This window comes from Zerene cesonia, chromosome 7, assembly GCF_012273895.1.
Source record: "Zerene cesonia ecotype Mississippi chromosome 7, Zerene_cesonia_1.1, whole genome shotgun sequence".
NCBI classification, from domain to species: Eukaryota; Metazoa; Arthropoda; class Insecta; order Lepidoptera; family Pieridae; genus Zerene; species Zerene cesonia.
In genome coordinates, this window is record NC_052108.1 from 7,435,924 (window position 1) to 7,447,958 (window position 12,035).

General features: G+C 32.2%; 1 long non-coding RNA gene across 1 annotated transcript; it reads left to right on the forward strand.

Moving 5' to 3' along the window:
- Positions 1–6,046: 6,046 nt before the first annotated feature.
- LOC119840877 lies at positions 6,047–11,236 on the forward strand. Its single transcript, XR_005288333.1, has 3 exons — positions 6,047–6,397; positions 7,540–7,597; positions 10,085–11,236. It is a non-coding gene; the product is annotated as an uncharacterized LOC119840877 (long non-coding RNA).
- Positions 11,237–12,035: the final 799 nt, after the last annotated feature.

Here is a 12,035-nt window from a genome sequence, read left to right on the forward strand (position 1 = left end):
AGCGTCCCACCAGCTCCATTGCCGACTGTGACAAAAAAAAAAGAATAAACGGGTTTATGTGTATCTCTTCTATTACAGTTTTCAGATTTTCTTCTTGTAATCGTTCTTTGCTATTTTGATATACATAAACATTTGTTCTACATTTTGGCCAGTTAACTCGCATCTTTCTAACTGGCATCGATGCTCTCATCGGCATTATATGCCGATACTACGTTATTGGAATAAAAATTCCTCATGTCTGTAACGTGACAAACGTCAAAACTGTCATCAAAGTCGATCTCTTGTATACACACGAACAATGATATCCAATCTCCTAAAACTTTACCTATTGCATAGTGTTATTACAATTGTGTGACTGATATCTCAGTAACAAATCCGATACAAAATGAAATGTGGATTAAGTTTGGTTATCAAAGTATAACAATCTATAACTGTAATAATAATATTATAAAGCTACCTACCTCTTTAGTTTAATTTAGAGTTTTCGAGATTATTTGGACCTCAGTATAAACCATTACTAAATGAATTAATTTTAAACAAATGATTACTTTAAGTTTGTCTCGATAGCTGCCGGTTATTTCATTTATTCGAATTGTTTTTTGTTTGATGACATATGAATATATTTATAAATCATCATCAGAAAAAAAACGTGTTCTATTCTGATGTATAAGCTATATAATTGTAAAGTTTTATTTAAATCAATTCAGTAATTGTTACTTGAAAGAGTAACCAACTTCTATCCATCCATACTTACAAAATTTCGCGTTTCTAATTAGTAGTATAGGCTTTGATACTATTTTAAAAGGTTTTTTTTCGAATACCGTAAATCCATTAAGATTTTGATTTTATTGTTCTATATTTAGTTTTATCAGTGAAATACATACGTCACAGAATAAGAAAATATATGTAAATCTCTCAAATGTTATATTAAACACGAGTTAAAGGCCTTAAACATCTAAGAAATTCTTCATTTATGTTTAGATATTAAAGTCAATATAAAATATACCGATATTTTGTTGATGTGTATCTTATGAAACACTCATATCATATGACTGTCACATATCATATAATCACACAAGACACCTATATCTTTATCAAAATTATTTTACAAATCCTAAAAGTATCAACGTTTAAATTAAACAGCTAGATTGGAAATTGATCAATAACTCCGTATGTGGTGATCGGTTTTCTGAATCTAGTTTTAAAAAGTAATTTAAACTTTTCCAAACTAGCAACATGACTCTGTTAGTTACTTTTGATATCAAATAGCGCCTGTTTTTCGAATTAAATTCATTCATCGGTAATAATTTAATACTTAAATATTTCATAATAAAAATATCTTTTTTTGTATAAACTCTTAGATGGATAAAGAAACAGTTGTAATTTATTTTTTAATGATTAATGATCCGGTAAATAATTCATAGAACAATATTTTATACAGCTCGGATTTATACAATAAGAAAAATGGTATTATTAGATTTAATATTATTTGCAAAGCATTCCCATTATCCTGACACTTCTTCAATCTAATTACAAAAGAATCTCGGGAACATGGGCATGATTATATTGGATCACTTTCGGGGTAAAGTCTATATAGTAATCATCAATCATCAAAATCGAACTATTCATTAAAAATATCCCATATCCCCTTTTTCTTCCCTTCCCAGTCCTTTCCTTTATTCCTCTCGCCAATCCTTTCTTAATCCCTTCCAAAAAGTCGGCAATCAATTTATAGAGGTGTGAGGTCTGTAATGGACCTTATACCATCAGGCGACCCACCAGCTCCATTGCCGACTGTGACATAAAAAAAAAAGTTATGCGTGATTGAACATATAAAAATGTACATGACAAGGGAACCTCCTAGGATTTTTTGTTCATTATACACGAGACCAGCGGTCCTTTTATGAGAAGAACATCAGTTATTTCACCTTTAACGACATAACTTATTAAATAAAGAAAATACCGTTGTTAAACATAAGTCTATACTTGTTTTTATATGCGAAAAGTATTTTTCCTACAGCACCTTCAATTTAATTGGTCTTAGCGCTGATCAAATGACTCATCAGTCAGGCATGTACTAAATACATTGATATCTATTGTACGAGGAATTATAAAGGTTAAATAGTGACTAGGAAATGGGATTTATCAAATTTTATGGGAACTCTTCACCATCAACCGATAGGTGTGGTGGTGGCCCTGGCCCCGGGACGCAGTTGCAGAGGCAGCGACAATTTATTAATTCGGAAAATATAAAAAATAACATAGACATTTGAAATAGCATAGACTTTTCTAGAAAAAGCAGCAAAGTTATAGAAAGGGGGTCTCTCTAGTGATTCTTCTAATGAGACTTCTGATTGTTTAAATATTTTTGATAGCAAATGATGTTATGTAATATGGAGAATAATTTGGATGCCAAACAAGATATCTGAAATACTTGTTATGTAAATAACACGCGTCACGATAGGTATATATATATATGTATCGGAACTGCGTCGAAACGGGTTTACCGATTTGAGGGTGGAGTATTCGGTAGTGTCTGAGAATAAGGTCGTAGTATATGTTGCAGGCTCAGAGTAGCTTAGTCTGCTAGGTATATTATCTACACAAACCGTATTATAACTACGGTTACGCACTAAGACGATTGTTATGCAAGAGTATTAAGTATGGATAGAGTAGCTATATACTTTACACAATTCAATAACAGCTATATGCTATTCATCATAAAAGAACATTTGTGGCCCAAATAGAATGTAACAAGACTGGAGCCAATTTCAGTTTATAGCGCTATAATCGGGAAGAGCGTGCTGGTTATTGCACGAAGTGTTGTTTCGATTTGTCCTAAAATCTTTACTAATGTTACAAGAGCGAGAGTGTGTTTGTTTATTTGCTTTTTGTTCGTTTGTTTTGTTCATGTGGCATCGGAGCGATTTTATGATATGATTTATATTCAATTGAGACACAGTTTTGTTTTTTATAATTTAAGATATTTCAAATTTTCAAGCGCTTATTATATAATTGTGTATATATGATCAAAAGGTCCGAGAGTGAAAATTCAGAAACAATTCTCAGTTTCAAATTTTATAAAATTTTTGGATGTCAAATATTACATTGCATAGTTTCAAATTCACGAATTGAACCGTGTTCTTACCTACTTGAAAAATTCATTTCCATCGTACATGATGCTCGATGTGTTTTTATAATTAATGTATTTTCTGTCTATAATATTATTATTAGATTATATTTAGAGCAACCTGATACAGTTTATTTATACATTAATTACTTACAGTATTTGCCATCGAAGAACCTAATGTGTAGGTAACTATCATACACATAGAAGAGAAATTTTGAAACAATAGAAATTTTTTTTATCACAAATTAGATTTTCCTATTCTTTCAAAATTTCTCATTTATAAAGCACTTCAATGCTATAAAACTAAATATTAAATACACATAGAATTCAAATTAATAATAGATATTATGTGTTTAAAGTTCGATTACTTTCTAAGGAAACTCTTTGTTTCCCAAAATTGTAATAGCCGTCCGGTGGTATGAATGATTTTATTATTTATTTTTTGAAAGCTGTCCCTGTCCCATTTAAATTTGTTCTAGTTCTGACAATTTGAATGTGGTTAACATTTTTTCTAAAATAATAACTTTCAATATAATACACAGTTTCTTGCCGGCTCTTTTCAGAAGAAAATGCAGTCCAAACCGGTAGAAATGTTAAAACTGTGTTATTACGGTTCAAAAGTTCAATAAGAAGTCTAATTGAATGAATAAATATTTGAGTCTGAAGTACAGCAGGGTTTTTGCAATTCAGAAGTAATCGGTATAACTTATTGAAAGAAAAACTTTTGTAAATTATTCCACACGCAGTTTTGGGAATTACGATTCCATTCCAAACTTGGTACACACATAATAAATGGTGTGCCCAAAAATGACTGAAACTTGAACATGTTAATGTTTGAATAGGTTCTCTTCTTGAATATTTTCACAATAAAATCTCATTATTTCTTCGGTCTTTATACATATGTAAATGATAGTGTGTCTATTCCTTCATATCTTTAAATATGGGGCGAGGGGGGGGAGGTACTATTATCAAACATGTACTAGTACGTGTGAAATACTACGCTACACCGCAGAATGTCATCAAAATTGAAACTACTGTTTCAGCGTGATTGACGGACAAACATCCAAAGAAACACGCTTTCACATTTATTATATTAGTGCGATGTACCAATCTGTTATCGTATTTGTACCCTGAACAAGAGGCCAGAGCTTCAAAGATCAGATCCAATCACATAATCACATAATGGACCTTTTTATCCAAGAATGAAGGACAAATTTTTGAAAACAATTTACTTAAAGGAATAAGTGGCTACTTAAACATAATGATTTTAAGAAATACTTTGCGTTCGCTATTTCTGATCTTTATTATCGTTTTGTAAAAATAAGGACAAAGAGTTGTATTGTATTGGTCCACATCTTCATGTCGGGGTTAATACCACTCAATCTCCTTAAGTGTTACAATAATTATTTCTTTAAATAAAAATTAAACCGACTTCAAACCTTTCAAAATCGAAAAATAAATGAATAGAATTCCTATAAGCGCTACCCACTCATCTATTTAAAGTCGGTGTCAACCAAGTCAAGTAAGTAGGTTGTAGATACGTATGTAGTAAGTTACTACTTTTGATATAATGTAGTAGGTAGTATCTATCTATTATCTACTACCAGTATACTTAGCTGCCAACGACTTCAAATAGAAGAATTGGTAGCGCTTATAGGAATTAAATCCTACTAATATTGTAATTGCGAAAGTTTGTAAGGATGTGTGTGTATTTGTTGCTCTTTCACGCAAAAACTACTGAACCGATTGCAATGAAATTTAGTCCGCAGATAGCTGAACAACTGGAATAACATAAATACAACTTTTTATCCCGATATTCCTACGGGATACGGACTTACGCGGGTGAAACCTCGGGGCGCAGCTAGTTAAATTAAAATTGTGGAAACGTAACATACCGACATACAGAAATAACGGTTGTCCTTCAGATTTCTAAACATGTAACCGATTCTCCTTTAGGGGTATCTGTGCTAGATTATTGATCTGTCGGTATAACAAATTATCACACTAATATAATAATTGTGAAAGTTTGTTTGTTTGGATGTTTGTTCATCAATCACGCTGAAAGTACTGAACGGATTTTGATGAAATTTGGTAAAGGAGGAAGATAGTAGTTCATAAGTAAACACTTTCCATCACTTTCTCTAATACAATAACATAAAAGTCAATATATACTTAACATAATTTAATGAAGATAAATATAATAAATTCACAAATCAGTGACATGTTTTTCAAATCAATTAAGAGCATAGGGGCAAAAAATACAATGTTATCACCTGTCCCAACTGATACATTTATAACGAGATAAAACAAATTGGTTTTAGGGAACACAGAAACAAATTTCGATACAGTTCACTTGCTCCCCTATTACGTGTAATTGTGTAAATTTCTAATGGTTATGTATGACACACTTTATTTTCAAATGGCGTTTAATTAAGAGTTATATATTATTTATAAAAAGTTTCACTATTTTAGAGATAGTGGTGTAGGAGGTTTTTCTCTCGTTTTCTTATATCAATTGATATAATAATTTTCTTATTGCTAATAAATACGCGACAGGAGCTGTACCAAATTTCACACACATAGGATAAGTTGTTTTCGCGTGAAAGAGTCACAAACATCCATCTAGTCACACTAAGAAACGTTCGCGTTTATAATATTAGTAGGATAAGAAACATTGTAGTAGAATACACAATAGGAATCACAGACAAATTCAAAATTTTCAGAATCGGTGAAACTACTGAAAACGCTTGAATAATGGTTGAGAGTTTTGTTATTAATAACTGATTTTCACTAAAATTTACATACAACATGAAGCTGAGTAAATCCTTTACAAAATAATTCAATAGACGAGAACAATACAGGTAATAAATATTAGCTGCACACGTAATAAGTGCATCTAACTCGGTCACAACGAGGTCGCCTGCGCACACTTGTGACAATATAATCAAATGTCTGAACGGATACACTACAGTTATATTTTTCACTACGTGTTTGCAAAAAATATACTTTAAGTGACATTTTTACAGTGAAAGTGCGCGGGTGTTAGTCACAGATTCAAAATTTGCTATTTGAAAATCGAACATTTATGTTTCATGTGGTGGTTGTGGAATTAAATGAAAATCTTTTGAAAATTTTTTAAATTCTCATTTCGAAATAGATTATAGAACTGTGATATTTATGGGTGTAATGGCTTTTCACGTTTTGTGGTTCTTTTTATTTTTAATCGCGATGATACGTGCACAGGATTGTCGGACGAGTGGACAAAGGGTATAGGTTCATTTTTCTTTTACTAACATGATTCGTGATAAAATCGTGCTATAAGATTTTCTCAAGTAATCAGTATTATTCCATTATATAATGTTATAAACAGGCAATCAAAGCGCTCCGTTTGCAATGCACACTGTATCGCAAATGGGACTTATTTTATTATGTTTTTTATTATTGAGTGCATAACTTATTATGTAAATCTATAAGTACATCAATGCATATGCGCAGCATCGTTGGATTAGAATTAGTTACAATGTTACCGTTACAATCCAGTGGTTTTTGGTTCAATCATTCAAGAGTTAATTACAAGCCAGTCATATTTATCTTATACTAGCTGCGCCTCGCGGTTTCACTCGCGTGAGTCCGTATCCCGTAGGAATATCGGAATAAAAAATTGCCTATATGTTATTCCAGTTGTCCAGCTGTCTACGTACCAAATTTCATTGCAATCGGTTGAACAGTTTTTGCGTGAAAGAGCAACAAACACACACACATCCTTACAAACTTTTGCATTTATAATATTAATAGGAAGTAGGTTAGTAGTAAGTAGGACTAGCTGCGCCTCGCAATTACTGACTACGAATTCTGGATCTAGTTAAAGATCCACGTCGCATCGTGTTATGCTCTAGTAAAACATTCACGACGCATTGTGACAGCCTCAGAAGGACAATAAAACCACAGATAATATAATACTGTACTAGACATAACGAAATTTGTGTCGTGGCCGATGCTGTTCGGCCTCGACTCTTTGCGTCAATGAAGAAAGGCCGTGGCGTGATTTTCTCCAATGCTAATAAGATGAACTTAAAAAGATCCGGTCGTATCAGAGAATAGTTCGGACAAACAACAGACAAACAAACATTTTATAAATGTTGATTTATTATACGTACCGTGTATGCATTCAGTAAAAAGCACTTCTTTAATATCACGAACAGACACTCCATTTTTATCTACTAGTATAGAATAAATTAATTGGTATATTATACAATTTAGATGAAATTTTCTACGAAGACAGTTTGGGGTACGAGAAAGGTCATAGGATACTTTGTATGCTAGATATCCTACAGGAGCGGGAAGAACTACCCACCTTGTTTTCATTATTTCAATAAACAAATTCAATACTAGAATATTGTTGTTTTCAGTGCGGTGTACACGAGCAATGTTGCGGTGGATGTTGCTATGAAGGACACTGCATTGATAGTGAGTTAACATATTCGTCTTTCTTTATGTATATACATATTTTGTCATAGTCGGAAAAGGAAGCTGGTTGGTCACCTGGTGAAAAGTGCTCCGATTGCGCCTGAACATTTTCCTTTGCAAATGGAATGCCAACTTTTAAATATAAATGGGATATGGAGAGGATTCATGAAGGAAATAAAAGATGCGAATGGAAAGGGTAATTGCTTCAAACTGTGTTTTTTCTTACTTTGCATTCCAATATACTTAAAATAGTCACCTAAATTTAGTAATTTTCAACAATAATTAATCTAATTTCATTATATACACTTAGTGAAATGGTCCTTAAAGCAACTTACCATATCGTTCAACTTAAGATCTTGACTTACAAATAAACAAATAATAATAAACAATACCTCTTTACATATCTTGATTTGTTAAGCCTGGCTTTATGTCAATTTCACTTGGTTTCAAGCGAATTCAAAGAAAAACTTAGTTCCACAGTTATACAATAGGCGTGAAAGCGTCGCTTTCGTCTCTGCTGTTATTTTGTTTTGACATCTCACGTGCCACATATAAATACCATTTACATTTACTAATCAACTCTGTGCTGGCCAGTAGGCCAGAGTTCGCTTACGAGCAATAATCTGAACGATAGTAAAGAGTATATAATATTAATGCTGTTCAAAACTTGACATTGGCAGGATCTGTCCTCGTTGGGATCGGAAATTGCTACTAAAGAAAAAGAAAAAGAAGATTAGAAGGCGTACCTATTCAATAATCTTTATATGAAAAATTTTGGTAGTTCAGACTGCAGAGGTCAAAGGACCATTTTCACAAACGTGAAGGCGTGTTTATTTGTTCTTTTTTCACGTTGCATCGGAGTGGTTTTATGATAATTGTGCCTGGGAATAGTAAGAAGGATGGAGAATAATAAGGCTACTTTTTATCGCGTTGAAAAATCTTATTTCCGCGAATCCTGTGCCTACGCGATCGAAACCGCATTGCATTGTGTAATATATCTTTATATATATAAAATTCTCGTGTCACAGTTTTCGTTGCCATACTCCTCCGAAACGGCTTGACCGATTCCTCTGAAATTTGGTAAGCATATTGGGTAGGTCTGAGAATCGGCCAACATCTATTTTTTATCCCGATATTCCTACGGGATACGGACTTACGCGGGTGAAACCGCGGGGCGCAGCTAGTATTAAATAAAAAGAATTATGTAAAAAAGGTTATCATTCAATTAGGTATCGTTATTTAAATGCTTGTCTTTAAATATATCTTTAGCTAATACATCTTCGTACATGGTTTGTAGTTTAATAATATATTGAATGGACTCTGGAACAAAGCTAGAATGTGTAATTAAATTTCAGTCGAGAACACTGAAAGTATTTCATTCCGTACAATAGTAAAATACTTTAATCTCGTCGCATTTAACAATGTGTCAGTTTAAATCAACCTCCTTGTAAGAAATGAAATGTCACTTATCGCGTTACGGCCCTAGAAGTCTGGAATTAGTACTATCGGAAATTAACTATACTTATTGTCATTGGAAGTATTTTCTAGATGTAACGTTAGGACTTTTTATTATGAGTGTTTTATATGCATCGGGATATGTTTTTATATCGTATGATAATACGTTTTCGATGTTGATCAAATATTGTACATATTTTCATGAAATCGAAATTGGAAAACGATTCATGGAAGCGTCGGCTGTAAGCGGTCATCGGTCAGATATATCTCTTGGAAATCATGTTCATCGACCATCAAATGCATTGCGACGATGTATGTAGAGTTACTACGTAGTCACCTACTTACTTCACTTCTGTAGGAAATTTAGTTGAATAAATAAATATTTGAATTTAAGTGCAACCAATACTGCGTTTTTCAAATGTTATGCAATTTAGTGTTATTAGCGAATAAATAGAGATTTAACTTGACATTGAATTACGAATGACGTTTTTGCAACTGGGAAATATTACAGGTGCGCGCTGTGATTTTGATTGCTATTCGTAATTGAATCGCTTGAGGCCAGGGCTTTACGAATCTAAGTTATGGGACGAATATTGGATCAACCGTAGGGCTGATGTACTCATATTTTGATAATTTGAAATTTTACCCTTGATAAATCACCAACCTAAGAAAGAAAGAAAACACATATTTCAACATACACGGGCACTTACAATAAGTAATAAAAAACAAAAAAATGGATAATATTGTATTGTGTGGCTGCAAGCGCCACTACCACACCTGAGACATAACGCCTCAACAATGTTGTTCAATGTCACCAATAACAATGAGTGAAACTATTACTGACATAAAATACTGTATCTATAATTTCATAGACAAATTTATAATTCTTAACGAACTCATTTTCCTATTACCGATAATTAACTAGACCGCAATATTTAGTTAACCAACAATTACTTACAGTAACTTCCACTTAGAACCCATTTAAGTTCTAACCAAATTAATCAGCTGTTACAATAAACCATTTTCTTTCAGCGTATCGCTCGTGTCTCCAATCTTTCAACGTGTGCCGTGACCATGTCTGCATCGGTAAAGAGAATTGCGTGGAGTTCCGACCGCCAGGCTGTCTTCGATGCGAACCAATGCCGATTTGTCGACTGTAGCTTTAGGGATTGTGTTTATGAAAATGCAAGCTATAAGACAAAGACACTTGCATGGATTGTTAAATTGTTTTTACGTTTAATTGCAATTAATTATAGTCAGAAACAATAAATATGGAATGTTCATTCCTTTGTTATGCGATACGTTTTATTAACACGCTTTTATTAGCTTCACCTATATGTTTGTATATAACCGACTCTTTTAGATTTGATTTTGAATCACTTCAAATGGAAAGCGATCGGTGATAATACAATACTTTTTATGAGTTTGTTTTCTTATGTTGATTCTGCGATTATATAGCCAGGATGAAATAATTTAACTCTATCATTAATTCATTCGTTTTTTTAAACTGTATTTAATATCGTATTTTATATTTCTGCACTCTCAATGGATATAAAGGTTTATTTAAAACGGAGTGTAGTTTTGTAAACATAGTTAAACAGAGTGAAAATTTCTATTTAAACTTCCGAGCAGCCGCTCCAAGTTTGCCTTTTAGACGAAAGTTTAGCAGCATTTGTAAACGATCTTATATTTTACTTCTCTAACTAGTTTCTATTGTTTGCAATTAATGCAAAATATTTTTCACCATTTTAGAAGTTAAAAATGAAAATTATACCATTAGCATAACTTTTCTGCAGATCATAATTATTAAACGTAATTAGATATCTATATAAATAATTAGTATAGGCCTTTGATGCCTATTCTGATCCATTTAGGACATATTTTTTACATGTTGGTGTCGCTATCGTTACTAAACCTCAAAATGATGGAACTATATAACTAGAATTGTTTAAACTCATGAATCACTTATATATTTATGTACGAGTATAGTAATTACCCACACACAGAGTAAGTATCCTATTTTGGGACTTAAAAATATGTATTATACAAGAACCAGCCATGTGTAAGAGGAGTATAATTTATACGAATCGAATTTGTTTTTTATTTACTGACTGCCTGTACTGAAGCATTTCTTACAAAATTAAATTAAATGAAACACAAAGTCAAGGAATCTATAACTATATTAATTTAATATAGTACGGTATTTTATTAATAAGTATAATTTTGTCCAATATTGAAGGTGTTGACGAGTCAATTAATACCTGATTAAATTTGTATTACAATAACACTGATTGTTTGTTTACATACTGATCCGATAGAATGCTCTGTCGTGCATTGTCTGCGTATATTAAATAGTGCATATTATAGTATTACATTATCTGCGATAGTACTAAGTTTTTCCGTAATTTTCAAATACATTCCACGTGTCTTCTTGTTGAATTAATCTTCTGTATCTTCCATTGATAAAAGCAAACACAGCAAAAATTTCACAAATAGGTTCAGCCATTCACACGTAATGGCGTTCAATGGTATTTGTTCATCTAATAAAATTTCTATAAGAAACCTCATTTAATTAGTGAAATTTCTTGGAAATTGTTATTAACGTTTCGCTCAAAAGGCGACGATTCGTTTTCCTTGTGATGTCTAAATTCAAAGGCTCGTAATTGAATATCTATTAACCTACACTTTGTATAAATTATCTACACTAACATTTAAATACATTGATAAGGAATTGTTTCGCAACGACCAAAAGCGGAATAACAATTAACACAAAGTAATACTTATAGTATGCTAACATTTTATTGAACGGGTTTTTAAATATATAATATTGTTAATGCGAAAATGTTTTAATAAGAGATCTATTTAGGAGGCTAGGGGGTGACATAGGTGACACTTATACCGCTGGGAAACATTTCATTTCCATGGGAAGATGTATGTGTAGGTATTTGATTTTTTTATTTATTTTATAAGCAACAAATACACA